The following is a 24,997-nucleotide window of genomic DNA, read 5'->3' as shown; positions in this document are numbered from 1 at the left end:
AGGCAGAAAGATATATGTGTAGAAAAATCCCACATATGTTCACAGATATGGACACATGCAGATGCACACACAGAAACAGACACACTCCTGGAAGCACAGACACATTCAGACACACAAATCAATCCATGCAGCCACAGAACTCACCCCCACAGAACCCACTCCCACCAAAACAGAGATTCTATACTAAGAAACAGTCTTACCTTCAGAGTGAAACCTTACCCTTCCAAAATAAATGTCTTTTAACCAGTGCCCCACCCACCACGCCTGTGCAATGCTGTGACTGTCCCGGTGCTCAGTGTGAGACGTTTTCAGGTACTGAAGCAATTTTGGCTTTTATAACCCACACGGGCTGGCCCAAATTGTGTAACCGCACCACCTCATTATAAATGCCATTTGTGTTACACAACAGCCACCGCCTGGTTACAAACGGTTACTGCAGGCCTCTATTATGGTCTCAACATCAATATGCAGCAGGTTTTGACTTGGCAGTCTGGATATTCTATCGTAGAACCCCAGCAGCTACTGGGATTACACTTCTAAACCCTCACAAAGAAGGGAAATTAAAACCTATCTTTCCAAACCCTACAGCTCACATGAACAAGTCCACCCACGCTGCTGCCAGCTCAGTGAAAAGGGGAATTACTTTTACTCCCTACTATTTTTTCATTTCCCCAGTCAGGCATCCAACAACAATTATGCTCAAAACTAAAAGAATCTCAGAGCTCTCATGGTAGGATCCCTTCATCAAATGGCTGGCAAAGCCAACAAGTAACTGTGATACTGAAGGGCTGACAATCAGTAACAGGAAAGAAGCCACACCTGAAGCCAGACTAGCCTTCCCAGTCCCAGCCTCAGGCCAGGGCCTTCAGAGCCTGAGCAGGTGACACCCTCTGCCCTTCAGATGTAAACTCCTGCCTCCATCTCCCCCTACTCCAGGCTGAATGTCACACACCAGACAGGATCCAGAGAGCCAGGCAGGAGGGGCATCTACCATCAGCAAGGCACGTCTTGACATCTACAGGAGAAAAGCTCTAGAAGTGTTGCTCATTCATGAAAATTTTGAGCAAGTAAACATTGACAAGAAGAGGAAGAGACCATGTGATGAGAGAAGCCATGGTAGAAACTGGGGAGAAAGCTGGGAGCCAAATGCTGTAGGCAAGAGATTGACCCCTACAAATGCCCAAACACAGCTTCCCACTGACTGCCCAACATGCCCAAGAAGCCAAAGACTACATTTAGGATACTCCACAATTCCAAACCCAGAGAGGATGTACTGCAGAGCAAAAAGGAAAAACAGGTGGAAAAAAGGAGGAAACTATAAAATCTTTTTTAAAAGTGGCATTAAAAAAAAAAAAAAAAAAAAAGCAAGCCAAGCATGCGCATGCCTATAATCTCAGCTACTTGGGGGGCTGAAACAGAAAGATCACAAGTTCCAGGCCAGCCTGGGGAACTCAGTGAGAGCCTACCTCAAAACAGAAAATAGTCAGACACAGTGGCACATGCCTGTAATCCCAGCAACTCATGAGGCTGAGGCAGGAGGAGTCCAAGTGCAAGGCCAGCCTTGGCAATTTAGCAAGGCCCTGTCTCAAAAAATAAAAATAAAATAAAAAAGGGATGGAGACGTGGCTTAGTGGTAGAGCATAGTTCAATCCCCGGTACTAAAAAAATAAAAATAAGTAAAAGGAAAAGAATCAGATAATTATATAAAGAACATGAACTGAGACCATGAGATAACAAGCGGGGATGGGGAAGAACCTAATTAACTGAGAAGCAATAAAGAGAAATGAAACAATAGAAAGCTGAAACAGAAGCGGAAGACAAGCTTGAGAAACAGAGAAAAGAAAGAATACAGAAAGGAAAGCACAGCTCAGAGAAGAGAACGGAGGAGGAAAAGGCAAAGGGCAAAACCATGTCATGAGTAATCAGCATTTCCTAACTGGACCTAAACGAAAGGAACAAAGAGGCCAGTCATGCTGTGCAAGTCCACGTGTATGAAATGTCCAGAATAGGCAAATCTACAGAGAAAGCAAGCACAGAGAGGGCTGCCTGGGGCCGGGGTGGCAAGGGAGTGACTACAAGTGGATCTGGGGTTTCCTTGTGGGATGAGAAAAATGCTCTAAAATTAGGCTGTGGTGACGGTGGTCGTATAGCTATGCGAACTTTAAAATGGTGAGTTAAAACCATACCTCAATAAGTCTTCTAAAAAGGCTGAGGACCAGCTCAGTGATAGACGGCTTAGCATTCATTAAGCCCTGGGTTCAATCCCCAGTACAAGGGGAAAATAAAAACCAAAAAACACGGGTGGGGAATGTAGCTTGGTAGCACAATAAAAGAAACAAAAAAAATGGAATAGACTTACCTAAAATAAAATGTACTGAATAAAAAAACTGTTCTGATATTAAGAAAAATCTCAGTGTAAGATTACAAGGACAACCCATGTTCATGCAAAATTGTAGAGAAATTACAGAGAAATCTGTACCTGGACACGTCCAAAATGGTTTGACCGCCAGGATGAAAAGGTCAGACACAGGAAGGATAAAATGATTGGTTGTCTTAAGTGCTGTACACTGGGTATGGGAGTTTTTTTGTTCAGCAATAGACTGCATACACAGTGGTGACTACACCAGACAGCCTAGGTGTGTCTTGGTTGGGTAACTACACTCTATGATGTTCATGCAATGACAATATCACAGAAAGTGTTTCCCTTCGTCAAGTACTGCATGACTATATTGGCACTGCACCAGGACTTAGCCCCAGGATTGTCCACAACAATCTGATATGGTAAGAAAGGGCTGGACCCAGTGGTACATGCCTGAAGACCAGCCACTCTGAAGGCTGAAGTAGGATGATCACTTGAACTCACAATTTCAAAAGCAGCCTGGGCAACATAGCAAGACTGCACCCCACTCCCACCCAAAAAAGACTAGGGACTTGGCCCCTCTTGCCCACAGCTGGTTCCCTTTCCACTTTTCTATCATGTTGTAATGCAGCCTAAGTCCCCTTACTAGGACAATGATACCATGCTCTTGGACTTCTCTTTATAAAGTATGCAGTATCAAGTGTTTTGTTATAGCAATACAAATCAGACCAATATGGGGAGTAAGAAGAGGCTAAAACCCTTCTCCCAAAGAGACAAGGTCTTTAACCATGACAAATGCAGATGCAGGAATATAAACTTTTTAAATGTTTTTCACTTGAAAGAAATCACTATTTTGGGGGGCTGGGATTGTGGCTTAGCGGTAGAGCGCTTGCCTCGCATGGATGGGACCCGGGTTCAATCCTCAGTACCACATAAAAATAAAGACACTGTATTAAAAAAAAAAAGAAAGAAAGAAAGGAATCACTATTTTGGGAGGGACTAGATGGGCTCCTGGGGATTGAACTCAGAGCCTCATGTATATTAGGCAAGTGTTCTACCATCTAGTACCACCAGCCCAAGGAAACCTTTATTAGGATTTGAAACAGAACACAGACTAAAAACACAAACTAAACCTATAAACAAGTTAAATTCATTTCATTAAAAATACTCTTAGATCTTGTCAGAAAATAAAGGCCAACACTTGAAGACAATACTTCAGTAAAGTAAAAAAGAAAAGAAAGAAAGAAAATTTTGCTGCCTTATTAGTTTTTAAATGTCAAACACAGGCCAGGGCTGTAGCTCAGTGGTAGAGCACTCACGTGGCACACACAATGTCCTAGGCTTAATTCTCAGCACAGCCAAGAAAAAAAGCCAAACACCATGGGATTCATGTCAGAAAGCATTAAATGGGTAAGAGGGTCATTTTACATTGCTGAAGTTTAAAATTCACAATGATGGTGTCAATCTTTACATTCTGAACATTCTTTCACTGAAATAAAGCCCATATGTTTAAAAATCCAGAAGAAACGTCAAAGATTTAAGACTCCCTTTCCTCGTCCATCTTGCAATGTAGGTTAGGGAATCTAACCTGCACAACGAATAAAGCTAACACAATGGGTAGCAAATTTTGAACCCCACAGAAAATAATTTCATTTACAATGGTAAAGAGCATTTGTGAAAAATGCCACAAGGAAAATTTCAAATCCCAAAATAAAGGTATATTTACATTTTCCACTGTCTTACTACAGGGCCAAAAAGAAACTAAATAAAATTATCAAGATCCCCTAACAATTTCAAAAGTTTAACCATTCTCCTGAATAATCACTGGATCAAAGACAAAACTGAAATTGTAAAATTATCTGTACAGTTAAACAAGAAAATATAAGCCACAAAATACCCTAAAGAAAGTAAAAAGGGGCTGGGTTTGTGGCTCAGTGGTAGAGTGCTCGCCTAGCATGCTTGAGGCACTGAGTTCGATCCTCAGCACCACATAAAAATAAAGATATTGTGTCCACTCAAAACTAAAAAAAAAAAAAAAAAAGAGGGGCTGGGGTTGTGGCTCAGTGGCACAGCACCTGCCTAGCATGTGTGAAGCACTGTGTTTGATCCTCGGCACCACAAAAAAATAAGTAAAATAAACGTACTGTGTCCACTAAAAAAAGAAAGAAAGAAAGTAAAAAGGAGTAAAGAGGACAACTGTCTAGAAATTAAGCAAAAGACTTGGATAAATTTGATAAATAAATTCAAGCAGGCTCTTGGACAAGTCTCCCAAGGACAGAGCAGACCATCCACTCAACCAGGCACCCAGGGACTTCCCAAGCAAGTACCAAAGGCCAAGGTGGAGTCACTTCACGCTACTCAGACAGCTCCAAAGCACCAGGAAAGGATCTGACAGACTAATATAATCCTGATAGAAAACTGGATGAGAACCAAGAAAATGGGAAAGGCTAGTACATACTACCACTCACATCAGGAGATAGGAGGAGGAAAAACAGTAGGACCAACAGAAACCCAAAAAGGCATCTGGTAAAACTCAAGGTCAATTTTTGAATAAAACTCTGAGCATATAAGACACAAAGAAAAAAATAGCCCACCCCCCACCCTAAGAAAAAAAATTCCTATGCCATACCAAAAGCCAGAAAACCGCTCGGGGATGCCTATAAAAGCCAGAAAAGGAAAGGAGTTTGATAGAGAAGACTGTTCTGGAAATTCTAACAAGGACTAACCAATACACAAAGAAAAAGATTTTGAAAGCTCAATTTATGAGAAAGGGAATGCAAAAGATTTACAAGTAGTGGCTCTGTCTACACGGAAAATGAGGTGGTTTTTGTTTGTTTGCCACACCTAGAATTGAACCCAGGGCCTTGCACATGTTAGGCAAGTACTCCACCACTGAGCTACATCCTCAGCCCCAGAAAACGAGTTGTTTAAATATATATATATATATATATATATATATATATATATATATATATATATTCTATTTACTCACATGATCTCTTTTTTAAAAACTGTGTATGCACATGTACAGTTGTGCTAAGGAAACAGATGACTGCATCCCATGCAGTTTACATGGCAATCTTTCCAAAATGGGACTACAGGTGTGTGTGTGTGTGTATGTGTGTGTGTTTTTTGATATTCAGGATTTAACTAGGGGTGCTTAACCATATCCCCAGCCCATTTTATTTTTTGAGACAGGGTCTCCCTAAGTTGCATAGAGCCTCATTAAATTACTGAAGCTGGCCTCAAATTTTCAATCCTCCTGCCTCAAACTCCTGAGTTGCTAGAATTACAGGTATGTGTCACTGCACCTGGCTAGATGTTTCTTTTTGTGCTTATCTGTATTTTCTAAACTCTAGTTATGTCCCTCACATTGTACTAGAAGGCAAAATGAGCAGCTCAATTCTTAACGCCTATGTATGGTAAATAAATTCAGAAAAGAAATGAATGCAAAACAAGTAAAAAGCTAAACTTGGAAAAATATAGGAAACAAGAATTTAATTCTTCAGAAATGTGAATTTACAAATATCTGGTTTTATTAATGTAATCTCTGATTTGTTTCCTTTTAATAAAAAACTCTTAAGAAGAAGAAGAAAAAATCCCTTTTACTTACAGTGATTATCTGCTTGTACCTATTCAAACAAATGCTATATATTGACATTTCATTGCCCCTATTGTTATCAAAAAGAGTAAAACAAAATATATTTAGAATTACCAGTTGGACAAAAACTACTCTGATGCTGTGATCAACAAAGGGGGCCGCTGTTGTTCCATAAATACTAAGAGCAAAACAATCAAGTACATTAACCAAGAGCACCCTCTAGTGTTTTAATATCTACTTGGCACTTGGTAAAGGTAAATCATAGGATAAAAATTTTTAAGAAAATCTATATTGGAAAATTTCAAACATACAGAAAAGTAGAATTAAAACACATTTTTAGGGACTGAGGTTGTGGCTCAGCGGTAAAGGGCTTGCCTAGCACATGTGAGGCGCTGGGTTTGATCCTCAGCACCACATAAAAATAAATAAAGATATTGTGTCCAACTACAACTAAAAAAAAAAAACCACATTTTTATTTCATAACCAACTTATTTCTGATTATTGATTTTTGTGCTCATGGCTCACTGGACACTTATATGTTTCATTAACATAAATAAGCCAGTCTCAATAACTCAACTTACAGTAAACCCTTGATTTTTAAGCGGAGAACACAACCAAATAAGACAACATTTCCCAGCTTCCTTTGCAGATAGATGTGGCCAGCTTTGCCCAATAGAACATGAGCAGAATAATCACGCCCTCCCTCCCCTTCCTGTGTCTCTCTTCCCCCTACTGCAGAAAACAAATCTTAGACCATGTTAAAGAATCAATACTCTCAGGATTGAGAAAAAAGGGGCAGTAATCTGGGAGATAGAAGCTTCTGTCAGACTTGTTGAACAGGTTTCTTTTCATTATTTGAATATGTTAGAGCACCCAACACTACACCCAACACACACACACACACACACACACACCACAGATGCACATTTTAAAAATGAAGAATTCTGGGCTGGAGATGTACTCCACAGTGGAGGGATTACCTACCATGTATGAAGCCCTGGGTTCCATCTCCCAGCACCCCCACACAGAGAGAGAGAGAGACAGAGAGAGAGAGAAGGAAAACAGAAAAGGAAACCTGATATTTCAAAAACAACTTTATACTTAAGTAATCTATAATGTGCTCTCATCTCAAAAACAAATCTAACGTTTAAAAAAAAAAGATGCCATATAGAGAAAAAAATAAATCTGAAGAGAGTACTGGCAAGATAGTATTATTTGGAATGACCCCAGTTACCAAATTTTCAAAAGGAAACAGATCAGAACATATTCAAACCTGGAGAAGGGGGTGGAGGGGTTGAAAGTTATTTTCCTTCGGAAGGGTCAAACAAGGTTCATGATAAAGGGTAAGTGTCTGGGCGAGATGAATAAATTCATTGTTCACCTTGGCTATCAGACTTATTAAACTGGCCTCTTTGGCAGACACTTAAAGGCTACCCAGTCATCCAGAATCTCTAGGCATGACTCGGAATGTGTGCTGACAAGCGCCCACCAGAATTCCGGCAATGAGGTGAAACCAAAGTTGACTCAACTTTGTCAATCCACTGTGAAGACTGCCGGCTTTGACCTCAAGACTGACATCAGTGTGCCTAGCACCCACAAGAAGCCTCAAATAGGTTAGTGAAGAAACGGCTCTGCACTAGGAGTCTATGGTGGGGAAATCACAGCAACGTCATTAACCAGTAGCCAAAAATGTCCCACTCTGTAAAACAGGGGTGCTGCCCTGCATCTGTGGGTTTCACACTTCTGTTTTTAGTAATGGAACAAGCATCCTCAAATTGATCTTACTCAAAACCTGGAGAAGGGCGGGGGAGAATCACAAGTAGGTGGATGGTGTCATTAACATGAAGATTTACCGCTCTTCGCTGCAAAAGTTTTAATATGTATTTTCCGAAATAATACCAAAGAGTCCAACTGGTAAATCAAAGATTCAATAATTTAATGAACTTACTCTCAGAATGAAAACACATTTATCATATGTGCTAACCTACAAATATTATGCTACACTAGACCCCAGAAGAAAAGGTTGTTCTAGAGCTAGGAAAGCATAAATCAATTACATTAAGTGATTTAAAAATAGAATCTGATTTTAAAACTTCATTCTTTGAATTAAAGAAAATCATATAACAAAATAGAAACAGCTAGCTAACACAATACCAAGTGCTGACAAAGACAGAAAATAACAGACTCCCAGTCATTCCTGGAACGTGTGCAAAAAGGTACTTTGGAAAACTGGTCATTTCTTACCACATTAAACATAATTTTATCCTAAGGTCTAGAAGTACTACTTCCAGATATCTACCTTATAAAATGAAATCCTGTACATAAATATGTATAATGATTTTACTTATTAATAAAACCATTATTTACAAACCCTGGCACATCCCTATTGAAACAATAGATAGCCAGGACTGGTGACACAAGCAAGCCTGTAATCCCAGCAGCTCGGGAGGCTGAGGGAAGAGGATTGCCAAATTCAAAGTCAGACTCAGCAACTTGGTAAGGCCCTAAACAACTTAGTGAGACCCTATCTGAAAATTTAAAAAAAAAAAAAAAAACAGGCTGGGAAATGTGGCTCAGTGGTTAAGCACATACACATACACAAACACAGAGACATACACATACACACATAGTGGGCAAACAGGAATTCTCCCTGCTTGTTGCCAGAAATGTAAATTGGTTCAAACACCTAGGATAAGAATTTGGTAACACACAGTAGGTGGAAGAGGGTTGCACTATGCTCTAGCAAGACCAGGCCTCAACATGTCCGGCCCTGAAGATGCTTCCCCAGGTTAGGTCAGTCACCACGTTCATCATGCTGCTGTTCTTAATAGCACACTCCAGCAGGAGAATCTGGAAGTCGTGACATATTTAAGCAGTCGAATAAAGTGAACAGTAACAGAAATGACCTCTAGCCACTTGGGCCAACATGACTTGAAAACCATCACTCATACTCCAGAGTGACTGAGTAGTCTGCAGAACACACACCCCATGAGGTCTTTTACTTATCGTTTTAATGATGCAGTCAATACTGCACAGTGGTTTATGGATGTGTAAACATGTCTCATAGAAGGAAAAACATGTGCTGCAGAGCTGCTCTGAAAAGAAAGGAGGAGGAGATAAGATAAACGAAGTCACTAAAAGGATACCTGTAATGCTTTATTTTCTGTAAAATGAAAAACCTGAAGCAAAAATGGCAACATGCTTAGATTTATTAGATCTGGGCACCTGGCACAAGTGTTCATTCTTTCATTTTCTTTATATTTGTAATTTCACAATTAGAAACAAAAACTTTGACAGACTATCTCTATGATGGCACATGGTGGCAACACACCTATAATCCCTGCTACTCAGGAGGCTGAGGCAGGAGGATCCTAAATTCAAGGCCAATCTCAGCAACACAGTGAGACTTTGTCTCAAAGAAAGGTTATCTCTAGAAGGATCCACAAACCCAATAAAGCAGTTGCCTGGAATCACACAGAAGGCAGACTCACTCCCTACACCTATCTCACACAACCTTTTGAATTTTATTCCTTTATCTATTTATTTATATTCTCTACCTATTATTTTAACTACAAATAAATTTGATGCCCTCTTCACCTCTAATCCCACTTTCATGGGGGAGGGAGGGCAATGACCCTCTAAAGTATTCTTACTAAGATAAAAAAAAATGCCACTGAAGATGGGATTCTAGCCCTGATTATGCTATGAAGAAGCTCTACCATCTGGGCAGGGAGACCTCCCCACTCTGAGGGTCATACCACTTCTAAAACCCCATCTTCCATGAAATTAGACATTTCCCCAAAAGCCAGACACCAGAAGTTCTCACTGTGCCACAGCAGCGACAGCAGTTCTGACGTTACCTGGGGAGGAAAACGCTCAGAATCTATTGCAACAGCTCCACACAGACCCTCTGCAGTGGTTGCCTTGTCCTCTGTAGGCAGAGATGTACACAGATAGGCAGCCACCATCAGTCAACACAGCAGGAGGCGGGAGGGCAGGAAGTGGGGGTGGGGCACTTATCTGATGACTTATTTTCTTAATGAACTGAGCAGTGGAGGTCATGGTGGAGACTAAGGAGGCTATATATGAGAGTGGACAGAAGAGGCTGTGGAGGGAGGAAAAGGATAAGTAAAAGGATCTGACCAGAGATGAGGACAAAATTCAAGGTCCCTTTGTGCCTAGAACTCAAATTACTGAGAGAGAAAGTTGGCTTCTCTCCAGCTGAGTTCAACAACACACACACACACACACACACACAAATTAAACAGGACTGAATCACTGAGGAAACTTGACAATTCCAGGGGTAGCTCAGAGTAAAGAAAGTGTGAAGCTGGTAAGATGACAGCCCCATGACTACCTACAGAGCCAACTGTAGGTAAAAGGGGCCAGGAAGGTGAAGCTAGAGACCACCAAAGGGTATGAAGAACAGGACTGCGGGAGCAGAGGAGTGAGCTACAAAGGGCAGCGAGAGTGCACACAGGACACTCTCTAAACTTGAGCTCTCCAAAGTGTCACCTGAGAGATGACAAGGCTGTGATGAGCAGAGGTGAAGCTTCCTGCAAAAGACCAAGTAAAGGGACAGAGAGGTCTAGAGGCCATATGAGCCTAGAAGACACAGTAGAAAGAAAGTGACAAGCCAGGAGTTGACATTCAAGGAGCATAAAATATGACCAGGAAGTGGGCAGATGATAGTGAAGAATCTAAAGGGTTTCACAGAAGACTGGGGCAGTCTTCAAAACTGACATTGTGGTTGAACCAAAGACTTGGCCCGCTGCTCTCTCTACCTGGAATCACTGTGACCCTGGAGAACTCCTAGTCATATTTCAGGTCTCTATTTAATATCGATGGTAGCAAATCCTTTTCAGACTCCTCACAATCCAAATCATACACTATGCCCTTTGCCATTCCCTCGAAGCAATGACCATGATTCATACTAACTATCCTTCCTTATCCAGATCGACACTTGAGTTCATGCAGTGAGGAATCCACATGTCTGAATCTATGGTTCCTAAATTGTGGCTAGCAAAAAATAATATTTTGTAAAGGGAATACCTAAAAACGTGTTGGGCAAATCACAGTGTCGGGAGTGCAGGCCTCTTGCACACTGGCTTCAGGACACCTTAGCCACATAGCCTCAGAAGTAATCTGCTTGGATCCAAGAACTGCCAAAACTGCCAAGGCTCATTTTTTAGTTTAATGGGATTCTCATTCCATTGATTGCTGAAGGGAATATGATCATGTATGAGCTTTCTTATAAGAAAAATGTGAAAAATCATAAAAAGAGCAGAAAATTAAATTTTACCACTTATAATTCACTCAACAAATCATAAAATTGCCAAATTATCTTTAATGTCCCTTTAGCACAGAAGCACATGATGTGGTGCAAAATGTTTCTAGGTAGTCCTTCAACATCGTCAATCAAAAGCTCTAAAAATATACATACACTTTGACTCAACAATTTTACTCTTAAAGGAATTGATCCTAATAAACTAATTAAATTAGGCTCAAATTTTTCAGTATTGAGAGTTAAAATACTGCTTAGAGTAACCCAAATTGGATAGGAAAACATTACTGCCTATTTTTTTTTTCCTTTTCTTTTTTTTGCAGCACTGGGGATTGAACCCAGGTCCTTGCACATGTTAGGCAAGCACTGTATAAGAGCCACATCACCAGTCCCTGTAATCTCAAAACAGAATATCACGGGGATTAAAATACTGGTAACAGCAGTGCTCACTGTCATGGCAATGTGTTGAGTGTATCTGTGAGTGGACAAGAAAATGGCAGGTCGTAACCCAATGTGATGATCCCTTTTCAATGAGTATACATATATACATGCAGAAAAAGGGGAAACAACTGGCCAAGGTAGCGTGTACACACCCTTAACCCAGTGATTCAGGAGGCTGAAGCAGGAGGATTGCAAGTCCAAGGCCAGCCTCAGGAACTTAGCAATACCCTTGCCTCAAAATAAAAAAGGCTGGGAATGCAGCTCAGTGGTAAACCACCCCTGGTTTCAATCTCTAGGAACAAAGAAAAGGGAGAAATACCAAAATGGAAAGTGATTATCTCCAGAGGATTGACTTTTTCTATGTTCTTGTTTTTCTACAATGTTTATGTACCTCTTTGAAAAAAGTATTGCCTAAGAACAATACTGAAACCCTAAACTTCAACTTGTCTAAGACTATAAGCTATGGAACATATTTGAGATTCTTGGGTTTTAAAAAACTGCTAAACATATGTATATTAATTTAGAATATGTTAAGAAAAAAATTGTTCTTTTTCAAGCCAGGGTGGTGGGGAATCAATTTACCTGTTGAACTGATTCATAAGTATTTTCCAGGAAAAGGAAAACCTCTAAAGTTGAAAGGAAAAAAGTGAGGAAAGGGAAGCTGTAGGGACATCACTCGGCTATGAGTATGCATTATTCTGCAGTTCCTGAAACGCAAGTGGCCTACCCTATGAAATACCAAAAATCTCACAGCTTAGAAGTTGAAAACATTCCTCAGTGTAGATTTCCTGGTACAGATTAGCTACTAAATAATTCTATGTTTCTTTTTATTTTATTTAATGTAGCTCCTAAAAAGTTGCCTGTGTGACTCTTACTATAATTGTACAGGACAGTGTACTGGTCTCAAGAAAGTGGATTCAAGGAAATGAGAAAAGAAAACGGCACTTCCAAGCATACAACCATGGTGATCATGCTGAGTGTGAGAACTTCTTCTCTCTCTCTCTCTCTCTCTCTCTCTCTCTCTCTCTCTCACACACACACACACACAGTGGCATGGCCATGTATCTTGGCCCAAACACCAAAACAAATCCTATAATTGATATTCTACACAATTAGCTCTGCAGCCTGCATGGGAGAGCAGCTGCCTGCTGTGACCTAAATTTTCACACATGCAGAACCAGGAGAAGGAAGGAAGAAGCCAGATGTGAGCAAGGCTGAAGCAGAAATCCATGTGCTAACAACAAGCGTAAGCTGAAAGGTCAGAAGGGCTGGACTCAGGGGCTCTTTGCTGGAAGCCCAGAAGCAGCGTAAGAAATCTAAATAAAACAGAGCCCACAAGGTAAACACTGCTCAAATCCAGAAGGGCTTTATAACTACCAAACTGCAGGTTCCAGTTGGGGATGGCAAACCTAAAACAAAATAATACCTGTATTTAAAAAGGATTATCATTAGAAAGAACGGAACAATTTATTGGTACATTTTTCCATAGCACACAGAAAGTCAGCATAATCAGTTGGTCTTAATCCAACACTAACTTGCTGACTTTAAAAAAATCTCCAATTGAAAAGTCCAGAGTTGTTCTAATCTGCTTGGAATCTCTTTCATGGTAACTGTTACACAACCATTCCATCTTCTTTTCTTCCTTCTTATGTAAGCTCTATAATCACCACTAGTGTTTATATAGGTTTTTGAAACTGCCCAATTTCTCCAGTAAATATTTAATTCTCTTGTTGCTATGAGTTGAACCATAAACAATACAACATTTTTATATAACATGTTTAGTAATGAGAAAATAAGACACTGATGTCAACAGCACACAGAGTCTATAAACCAAAAACACCAGAATTACCAGGGAGGCCTCTAGGAAATCGGGCACCCATAAAATGAGAATTTCTCCTCACTGCTCAAAGCTTTTGATTGAGTTTATATCCAACTCCCTCTACATCTGTGATATTCTAGCAACTTCTAAAATGCACCTGGACCAGGCTCCTGGCACTGAATAGAACAGGTGTTCTCAGCTATAAAGGCCAGGTACCAAAATGACACCTGTATGTTCTTGAAGACAAAGATGAAAGGTCTTCTCTTTTCTCAGTTTAATAAGATAGTTTAGGATCTGTACTGAAAGACTGAAAACAAATGGAATGAAACCAACTGTCGACTAGTTTCCTGATTCAGACAATGGTCTAAGTGTGGATAGGGAAACAGACCACATTGGAGGCAATCTGCCCGCCCACTGAACAGACAGGGATGATGAGTAAAGAAGAAACACACAGTAACCACAGCGCAGAGAGTCGGGAGAACGGAACTCCAGGCTCGAAATCATCAGACATGGCTTTGGGAAGTGGAACTTGAGGTCAGTGTTGCAAGACAGCCAGAGCCTTACAGGAAGGCCACCAGGGAGGTCCAGATGAAGACTGGTGTATGAGGAGTCTCCAGAACAGAAAACACCCAGGGTGAAGTGGAAGAGAAAATCCCTCCACCTGGACACGAAATCCTCACTTGTTTCTTCAAAACTGTTATCTCCATAGGTTTCAAAGTGATTTTCAAAGGGTCAGAGGAACCTCAAAAGTCAAACTAATTGTAACACAGCTTTAGGAAATACACACTTTGGGCAGGTGACGACAGCAGAAAGTCCACTGCAAGATCATCTCAACATCAAGTGGCACAATGGCACACGCCAGCCATCCTAGTGACTGTGAAGATAAGGCAAGAGGATTTCAAGTTCAAGGCCAGCCTTGACAAACTCTGAGACTCTGCCTCAAAATAAAAAGTAAAGAGGTCTGGGGGTAGAGCTTCATGGTACAGTGCTTGCATAACATGTGCAAGGCCCCATGCTCCATCCCCCATGCTCCATACAGAGAAAAGAGGCTACTGTGTTAACCCAAGTACAGCTGTCACTGGGTGTCTGCTGGGGACTGGTTTCAGTCCATCCTTCCTAATCCATGGATGCTCAAGTTCCTATATAAATGGCATGGTGTTTGCATATAACATCATGGGTCTGTGTATTTAAATCATCTCTAGATAACTTATCACAACTAACACAATGTAAATAGTTGTTATACTGTATTGTTTAGGAAATGATGGCAAAAAAAAATGTACACATATTCAGTACAGATGCAGTGATTCAATCAACTGTTCGTTAAATTCACAGATACAGAACTCATGGTCTTGGAAGGCCAATTATCTAAGGACCTTGGCAACTAAGACGATGGAAATGACAAAGCAGATGAAAGAGTAAGTGATTTCAAAGAAACAGGTGAATACTTGGTGTCAAAGAAAAGAACAAGGATGCCCTCTCCAGAAATCAGTAAGGTAATGGGGTCTGGGATCTGGCTTAGTGGTAGAGTGCTTGTCCAGCATGCATGAGACCCTGGGTTCAATCTCCAGCACCACCAAAACAACCAACTAACCAAAACCCCTAGGAAGAGAAAAAGTAACGAAATGAGCATATGAGGCAAATCAAAAATGAGTGTGGATGTGCTGAATCCGAGTGGGTATGGAGGACATCTGAAAAGTGCCCACCAAAGACCACCAGATATTGTGAGAAGAGCTCTATGAAACAAACAGCAGGGACAGAGCTTTGTGAATGAAACCCAAAGGTGATAACTGAAACTCTGAGAGTTGGAAACTATTTACTTTGCAGGCACCCCTAGACAAAACTCTTGTCCTCACCTCCATCATCATTAATAAATGTTTTAAAGAAAGTAACATATATACTTTGATGACAATGGCTTAAAGGGGGAAAAAAAACCTCCAGGACACAAAGAAAAAAGAAAATGGAAACAAACACACAAAAATGTTCATAATGGTAGGAACAAGAATACTCTTTTTCTTCCTAATTTTTAGAATATACCAAGTTTGGTTCTGTTCCTTTTTTTTTTTTTTTCTTTCTTTTAATAGTAAGATAAGGCTTCTTTTACTAGAAAGTAAAAATAAAGTATTTCTAAAAAAAGGAAATGATCCATTGTATGTATTAATAAAAGCTTTTATAGATGTACACCTAAATAGTGAATTTCACTACATGTAAAAGCAAATAAATAAAAATAACCTTGACAGAACATTACATACCATACTGAATACACCCAATTTGGACAAGGTAAAGCATCAGACCCAATATCAATGAGTGTCATTTCTTGTAGCTTTTGTATTGGACAACTTGCCAATATCTATTAAAATTTTAAAATTATATACACTGTGCCCAATAATCTTAGCACTAGGTTGTTCTTTCCAAAAAGAACAAAGCTATTGTAATATTGTTTACAAGAGCAAAAAAACACTTAAATACCAAAAGTGTCCATTGAACTTTGGGATAAGGGAGAGGTAGAGGAAAGGAGAAGGAAAAAAGAAGAATGCTCCCTAGCAATGTATATGTGCTTATATTTACAGATTGCCTGGAAAAGGGTAAAGAACAGTTCTTAAATCACTTTACCCCAGGGCACTCCTGTGTGACCCTGACCAAGGACCCAACAGTAGTAGGCACTGAACAAAGGACTGCTGATGATTATTTTAAAGAGTCAAAAGCATGGGAAAAAAATACGAAAATATTTGCCGCCTACCTTGTAATTAATATAAATGGCAAGACTGTGCCTGTTCATTTTCTAGTTTAATCTACTTACATGGAATTTGGCCTAAAGAAGTCCATTACCTTATCATTAACAGTAACCTAGCAATTCATTATTCCAGTTTGTGCATTCAAACCATTCCTGACATGTACAAAGGGCAAGGTCAAGTATAAAAGGGTTCTGACGATAAAGAGTTGTCAGCATCATTCTATCATGAAACACAGAAATGGGCATTGTGTTTTAGATCCACCTAAATGCTGTGGTACAGACCTGTCCATATGCTCTCCCCGTTACAAGTCGCTGAGCTACATTTCCTTGTGCTGCCGATGTCCAAGCTCAAAGCCCCACGAGAAGTCCTGGTTGGTGGAGTCAAGTCCTAGCTAGAGAAAAGCAAATGACAAATTAAAATTAAAAGTAATCATAGACGGGTACAGTGGCACACACCTGCAATCCCAGGGGCTCAAGAGGCTGAGACAGGAGGATCAATAGTTCAAAGCCAGCCTCAGCAAGGGCGAGGCACTAAGCAACTCAGTGAGACCCTGTCTCTAAATAAAATACAAAACAGGGCTGGGGATGTGGCTCAGTGGTTGAGTGACCCTGAGTTCAATCCCCAGTACCCCTCCCACGCACCCCAAAAAAGTAATCATAAACCCAGGAGACACTCTACATGAATGGAGTCTATACTCACTCAGCCATGACCAGTCCTAGAACACACTCTATTATTTCTTCACTCTTTTGTTTTGCTTTTTTGAACCCAGGGCGTTTTACCACTAAGCCATATCCCCAGACCTTTTTGTTTTGAGGCAGAGTTTCACTAAGTTGCTGAGACTGGCCTCAAACTTGCAATCCTCCTGCCTCTGCCTCCATATTGCTGGATGACAGGTATGTGTCACCATGCCAGGCTTGAAAATTCTCTTAATAAAATGTTTGAAAAAATTGCCTGCAGGGGCTGGGTTGTGGCTCAGTGACAGAGTGCTCGCCTAGAATGTGCAAGGCGCTTGGTTTGATCCTCAGAACCACATAAAAATAAATAAACAAAATAAAGATAATTGTGTCCAACCACAAATTAAAAAAAAAAAACTGCTTGCAAAGCTATTACCCAGATAAAGCCAGGCTTACGTACATCTACATAAATATCAGTGGTCTCACCAACTTACCAGGCTGGCCTTGAATTTAGGATCCTCCTGCCTCAGTCTCCCAGTCACCGGGATTACAAGCATGCACCACTGCACTCAACTATTACTTCCTGACTCTTACAGAATGTCTGTCTCTGAGGCACCAGCCCAATACTAGGCTGGGTCACAAACTGCACTCTCAGTTCCTTAAAAATCAACTCTCGGGCTGGGAATGGTGGCACATACCTATAATCACAGCAGCTGAGGTTGGAGGATCTGGAATTCAAAGCCACTCTTAGCAACAGCAAGGCACTAAGCAATTTAGTGAGACCCTGTCTCTAAATAAAATAACAAAATAGGACTGGGGATGTGGCTCAATGGTCCGGGTTCCCCGGAGTTTAATCCCCAGTACAAAAAAAAAAAAAAAAAAATCAACTCTCCAATTGCACAAAATATTTTTAAACAACTGTATTTTAGATACCTGTAAAAAAGCAATTTTGCACTCTGTTGGGCTAATACACTAGCACAGGGCTTTGATTTAAAAGAAAAAGAAATTAAGAGTTTTTTAGTTTAACTAAAAGCCAAACATTTTAATTACATGTCACATGTGCATCATTTCATCTTCACAACAACCCTTGGGAGCTACCAGGTCAACAGTTTGCAGTAAGAAACCTCAGGAATGCAAAACCTCCTGGTCAAGTTTGTGGACTTAAAACAGAAAGCAACAACGAGTGTAGGAGTCAGAACCCATCAGATGTACAGCAGAGCCCTCACCTATAATTGCTACTCTAGGCTACCTTAAATGCCAATGCAAATATAAACTGAAAGTATTGTCTTTATGGGAAAAAAAAATACTCATTAATACATTGGGATAGTACTTCTCAAAAAGTTGAAAACACTATTTCTGAAGCTGAGTTCTCAGCAGGTACACAGATGTTCCTTTTATTATTCATTAAATGATCATGTTTTATACACTCTTGTACCTGTGCATGCATTTCACAACAAAAATAACTCAGAGCCACACTTGGTGGCTGTCTCAGGAACAGCCGGTGCTGCCCCAGTCATGAGCATGGTCCTCCCAAATGAAAAAAGATGCCCAAGGCAACCCACAGTTTAGCCAGATTCTCAGTGGAAAATAGCTATGCCGGGAATCTTCCAACTCTTACCATTAGCTCTTGGGCGAGTCGGCATCGAGCCCAGATGCCCAGAGGTAAATAAGCACTGAAATGCCAACAGACTTACCCAAGTCCAGCCTTCAGTGAGCCTGTATTTTCTTCTTTTCCTTTAGAAACTAAACACTGGTCTTTCACTGAACTCATACACACACACAAAGGCTAACTTTCAGCTAAATAAACTATAATAATGTATACTGTTCTTTGAAAAATGCAGGTTGCACAATATATCTAGTTTGATCCCACTTTTATTGAAAAGAATAATTATATAGTACATATATGTGTACACAGGTAAGGGCTGGCAAGGATGCACATCAAACTGCCTTGAAGTGGGGAAGAGGAATAGAAGAGATCGTTCAGTTTTTCCAATTTACTTAACACAATTCTGACAAGTTAGAATTTTTCTAATATGTGTACACTTCTTTTGTAAATCCTTTTTTTAAAAAAAACTAAAGACATATTACTTTAAAAAAAAAAAAAGGTTCCATGAGGGTAAAATTTCACATTAAAAAAAAAATGTCATTTTAGCTGCAAATCCAGAAAAATTCTGAAAGATCACATAAAAATACTTTGACTCCTTAAAGACTTATTTTTGGAAAGTAGTTTTCTAGGCTGGTTAGTAAGATGAGTGGAAAGGCTTGGCTTTCTATTCCACTGGACCACACCACAGAATTGGGTCAGAAGTTTTTATACTGCAAAAATGCAAATGCACTTTTGAGAAAGGAATCATTGAGAAAGGAGTTAAACAGGAAGAACCACTCTACAAACAAAAACAAGACTGGGTTATCAGTGAGTAAGCACCCTTGAACTTATGTCAGAGTACAGGCGGAATGCCCCTCCCCTTTGTAGGTTCTACCAAGCTCTGGAAATATGAAAACTTGCCCTTCACACACAAGGCCATAGCGCTGACTTCAAAGCCCAGACCCCTGCAACAGGCCAGAGGAACATCACGGGGAGCACAAGGTCGACCACCTGACTTTTCCCCATGAAGACTATGCTGAACTCACATTGTTGCTCGATAATTGTGGTTTGTAAAGTACTTGAAGGTTATACATCTCCAATTCAAAAATCCAAAATCTGAAGCTTTTTGAATGCAAACTTGATGTCGTGAAACTTTGTTTAGTGCACAAAATTATTTTAATATAGTGTATAAAACTACATTCAGGATCTGGGGGTGTTGCTCAGTATTACAGCATGCGCAAAACCCTGGGTTTAACCCCTAATATAGGGGAAAAAATTACCTTTGGGCTCTATGTATAAGGCATATATAAAACAAATGAATTCTGTGTGTAGACTTCGGTCTCATCCCTAAGGTTTTTTACTATGTATATGCAAATATTAAAAAAAAAAAATCTGAAACACTTCCTGTTTCATGCATTTAGGATAAGAGATATCCTAACTGAATATGCTGTGGCTTCCAGACTTTAATTTCATAGAGAAAATAAACAAATATCACCAAAAATTTGAGAAGGAAATCATACCAAACTGCCAACTTTTGTCTTTTACCATGTTATTTAACATCCATCCCTGAGTCTCTCCATCATTTTCTTTAAAAAGGGATGTAAAATGTTTCAAAAACAGAAAGGATAGAACCCCAGGGCCCACATCATCCACAGATCAGCATCTCTGAGCTGCCAAATACTTGTTAAATTCAGTAAAGGCCAAAACACCTCCTGATTTACAAAACAAGAACTAAAACTTATCTAATGCAAATTAGAAACACTTCCTGTATAAGTCAAAGATACTATTAGAAAACAAGGGCAAACAACACACTACCTATTCTTTATGCTTTTATATTTAGTTTTGTGTGTGTGTGTGTGTTTTAAGATTTAAACAACAACAACAACATTGGGCACAGTGGCACATGCTTGTAATACCAGCGACTATGGAGGCTGAGACAGAAGGATCAAGTTTGAGATCAACCTCAGTAACTCAGTGAGACCGTTTCAAAATAAAAAATAAAGCACCTATGGATTAAATTTCTAGTACCATACAATGAATCAAAATGCATTCTGCTGTCATGTATAACTAATTAGAACAAATTAAAAAGTAAAAAACAAAATTCTAGTACCAAAATAAAACACAAGTGTACACTTGGAACTCATGATGCAATTGGCAAATTTTTTCGGAAAACTATTTTAAAAAAAAAAACGTGAACAAGGCTGGCTGAGTGGGCTCTACAAGTGGTAGAGCATGCACAAGCCCTGTGTTTCATCCTCAACACTGTAAAAAAAGAAAACCTGAACAAGTAACAATAAGTAGAGGAAATTACAAAAGCAAAGAAACAGCCTCAAAAAAGGATGCATGCTCAGACTAGTCCACAGGTTACTTATTTCCCAACCTTTCCGGTAAGAAATGGGAAACGGGAAAGCTTCCCAATTTCTTCTGGAAAGAACTGATAAACCGACAAAGTATAAGAGAAGGAAACTGAGTTAACCTCATTGCCATTCCTATTTTGTTTAAAAAGAAAAAAATTCTTGACATGAAAAGAATGACATCTGGTTCCAATCTTGATTCCTTTGATTCACGTGTGTGTCTTCTTTTATGAACAGTAAGTGCCTTTTACCCATTTTTTTCAGTAGGTGCTAGAGTTTTTCTTACTCATTTGCAAGAATTCTAAAGTTAACCCTTTGTTGTGTTGCCATTTGTTTATACCACTTAAAACAAAGGTCATTTAAAAAACTATTTCTGAAGTCAAATCGAATCTCCTTCTGCAATTTCTCCTATCACTTCCACACTTAGGAAGTCACATCCCACTACAAAATCAGAGAAAAAGTCATCGTCATTTGCAGCTAGATGTTTTTGGTCAAAAATCATTTTAAGCAAGGTGCAGGGACGCATGCCTATAATTCAGGTAGTTTGGGAGGCTGAGACAGGAGGATCATAACCTTGAGGCCAGTCTCAACAACATAGTGAGAACCTAAGTGACTTAGCAAGATACTGTTACAAAATTCAAAAAGGACTGGGGATGTGGTTCAGTGGTTAAGCATCCTTGTGTTCAATCCTCAGTACCCCCCAAAAATTTTTTTAACATTTAACATCCATCCCTCTAAAAGTACACATCAAACAAAAATAACTGTTTTATGAAAATCACTAGATGAGTATAACTGTACTCACTTTAGTTATAGAATAAGTAAATGTCCAACATTTAAGAACTACCTAAATAAATTATGACATCTGGGTAATCTGGGTATTTCATGATAAAATATTATAAAGTCATTCTGTAATACACTATCTAATGACATAGGAAAACAGTCCATCTGTTACTAAGTGGGGAAGGTAGAGCAGATCATTTCCACTTTTATAAAAACCACCCTTGGTCAATAAGTCAGGCAAAGCGGGACACTTACCTATGTATCGACTGTGACGGTTTATATCTAAGTATTGACTTCCAAGGGTGTCAGATAGCAGGTAATGTCCTCTTTATGCTGTTCTGCTTTAAGTGTTACTAATGAACATGCATTATATTTGTGATTTTTCAAAAGTTTAAAATTCATAAATACATATATAAAACGTCACTAAAAATAATTGTGCTCAAAGTTTAAGTTGGCACAACTAAGTATCTTCAAAAAAATTTAAAGATGTCTTTACTTAGCATGTTTAATCCCATGTTTAAAATGGGATATTAAACTTTCAATTCTAGGAAAACAAGGGAAGAGGAGAGAGGAGAAAATGGAGGCTCGGCCAATTTTAATTATGTGAAGGGTCTAAGAAGTAATGCCCCAATTTTGCCAGGTACTGTGGCACACACCTATAATCTCAGTGGTTTGGAGGCTGAGGCAGGAGGATTACAAATTCAAAGCCAGCCGTGCAATATAGCAAGGCCCTCGGCAATTAGTGAAACCCTGTCTCAAAATAAGCAGGGTTGGGGATATGGCTCAGTAGTCAAGCACCTCTGGGTTCAATCCCGGGTATTAAAAAAAAAAAAAAAAGGAGGAGGAGGAGGAAGAAAAGAAGGAGAAGAAAAAATTTTCCCAATTTACAGCCTGGCAAAAATATCAAAAGTAAAAACACAGTCCAATGGCAATTACCAGGGGTAATAAGTCAAACTCAATAACACAAATGGTTTGGCTTTTCCCTTAATCAACTGTGCCTCTGCATATGAACTAGCGCTCCAACTCTGCTACAAAAGGCTATTTTATGTGAACTATCCGCAAAACTTCCTAAAACCTTTTCTAAAATGTCTTGGAGTGTTGACTACAGTGACTTGGGGTCAGAATTTTGAACTCAGAACTAGGAAGACCTGGAAATGGTTTTGCCCGAGTGCAGGGGAAGGCTGCTCCTCACGGCTGTGCCCCCACATCCAACCCAGCACCATGCCCAAAGACTGTGACAGCACAGATGGGTAAAGGGATAAACACCAAGCCCAGAATCTGGCAGCCCCTCCCTCCAAGGACAGTGGAGGGCACAGACAGGAAGGACTCACCCAGCTGGGGGCAGCTCTAGAAACAGAACCCAGACCGATCTCATTTCTCATTAGAAACCGTCTGGAGGAAAATGCCATGGTGTGCACAGAGGGCGCTGAGCCCCACGCCCCGCCATACCAGATGCCAGGCAAGCTGCAAACAAAGTTAATTTCCGTACACAACCTCAAGGAGTCAGGAAGACTAATGACCCCTAAAACCTAGTTAAGACAAGTGTTTCCAGAGACCTGAAATACAAAAGGAGGCTCATTTTTTTTTTTTAATAACAAGCCTAAAGGATTACATTAAAAAGAGTTATTTAAGTCTGATGAAAAACTCTTAAATTTTACTTTGTAATTCTAAACTGGAGCAAAACTAAGAAATTAGAGCAATAAAGTTCCATCAACCCAAAACAAACACTCTATGCACCCAAAGGAACTAAACACCAAAAGTACCCAAACTTAAAGCTTGAGTGGAAAAATCTGTAAATAACTCCTTGGCACCTTTTTCTTTTTATCTGGAATACACAATCTCCAGAAGCTCTCGTTTATTGAGACTATGATGCTGAAAAATAATAAAGTTCAAGATTTGCTTCCCCCCCCCCACTGTTCAAAAGTATTAGCTACCTACTTATAATAATATTTTAGTACACAAATTGAAATATAAAAATTACTTCAAATAAAATCATGTTCTTAAGGTTTTTATTCAACCTTAAGAAAAATCTTCTGAAACTTTAAGGTTTGAAAAATGAGACTTCTAATTTGAAAATTAAACCCAAGAAAAATGACCTACAAGTAAAATTTATTTCCCCAATACATCATGAAATAAAATTACAAGACAAAATGGGGAAAGTATTTATAATATTTATTTAAGTGCTAATATCCTTGATACAAAAGAAACTGTTATAAATCACAAGGGAAAAAAAGATAAACAGGAGACTAGAAAAACTTATAAAGTAAATGAATAAGCCAAATAAAATAACAAAGGAATCATTAAACAATGTTCAAATGCACTAGTTATCAAAAGAATAGCAAAATAAACATGATGATTCTATTTTCTGCCCAAATGGGCAAAAAGTGAAAAAAAAATAGCAGTAATTCACAATATATTAACTTGAATGAATACAGAGCTATCACATATGTATGTTATGTATATTTAAGTCTTAAAAATGCAAATGATGTCACTTTCAAAAATTTTAAAAAATTATCAGAAAAGTGAACACAGATTTATACTCAAGGCTGATCATCATCGTATTATGTCATTCACAGAAAAAAAACAGACTCATAAGCTACAGACCCAACGATAAAAGAATTTATCAAGTAAACCATGATGCATTCAGCACAAATGAGCTGTTAAAAACCATGTTTTAAAGAACGATTTAATGATTCAGTCATGTTCCTAAGACAAACTGCTAAAAGAATTAAAAAGCCCCTGTATGATCTGTATTTTGAAACAAATACAGATACACATTATAGGTATATACATTTATAAATATACAAAAAAAAAAATTTACTTTCAAATATAACCAGAAAGGCTGAGGCCGTGGTTCAATGGTAGAGCGCTTGCCTAGCATGTGTGAGACACTGGGTTCAATCCTCAGCACCACATTAAATAAGTAAATAAATTAAATAAAAGTTTAAAATATATAGATAAAATGAGGGGAAACGAAAAGAATACTCAGTGAGTGAAATAAGCTACTTTCCATGTAATATTTTTACCACAATCCTAGTATTCCTTACTATCTCCAAGATAGGATTGCCAGTCCCACTTTCAGATATTTTGCTAATCTTAATCTCTGACCAGTAGCTTCAAGTATTTCAACAGTAACACTAACCAACAGCCTCAGTGTTCTCTATATGATAATTCCTAAAAATGCTATGGATTTCCTGCATATTTTTCTCAATCCATTTCCAATTACAAAAAAGGGCAAAGTACACAAAAAGTTCCTGAGAAATGACACTTTCCAGGGACTCTGTTCTATCTTTGCTCTCTACGTACAACAGAGACAACTCTATACACCCACCGGGAAATCAACTGCAAAAATCATTAGATTTCTTAGA

The 24,997-nt window shown here is 39.2% G+C and overlaps 1 protein-coding gene across 5 annotated transcripts in view; it reads right to left on the bottom strand.

Moving 5' to 3' along the window:
• Slc23a2 (solute carrier family 23 member 2) overlaps positions 1-24,997 on the bottom strand; it is a 123,014-nt gene that overhangs the window by 74,680 nt on the left and 23,337 nt on the right. For 2 of the 5 annotated variants that reach the window (XM_058575684.1, XM_046433279.2), the window contains exon 2: positions 16,518-16,627. The gene's annotated coding sequence lies outside the window, so the exon portion shown is untranslated. Of the gene's footprint in view, positions 1-200; positions 339-16,517; positions 16,628-17,404; positions 17,730-24,997 lie in introns of those variants that run through there. The other 3 variants (XM_058575685.1, XM_046433280.2, XM_046433281.2) reach the window with 3 other exon arrangements.

Source organism: Marmota monax, unplaced genomic scaffold (genome assembly GCF_021218885.2).
Source record: "Marmota monax isolate L192 unplaced genomic scaffold, Marmota_monax_Labrador192_F-V1.1 WCK01_AAM20220418_F8-fsc00014, whole genome shotgun sequence".
NCBI classification, from domain to species: domain Eukaryota; kingdom Metazoa; phylum Chordata; class Mammalia; order Rodentia; family Sciuridae; genus Marmota; species Marmota monax.
This window is presented reverse-complemented; position numbering and strand designations above follow the sequence as displayed.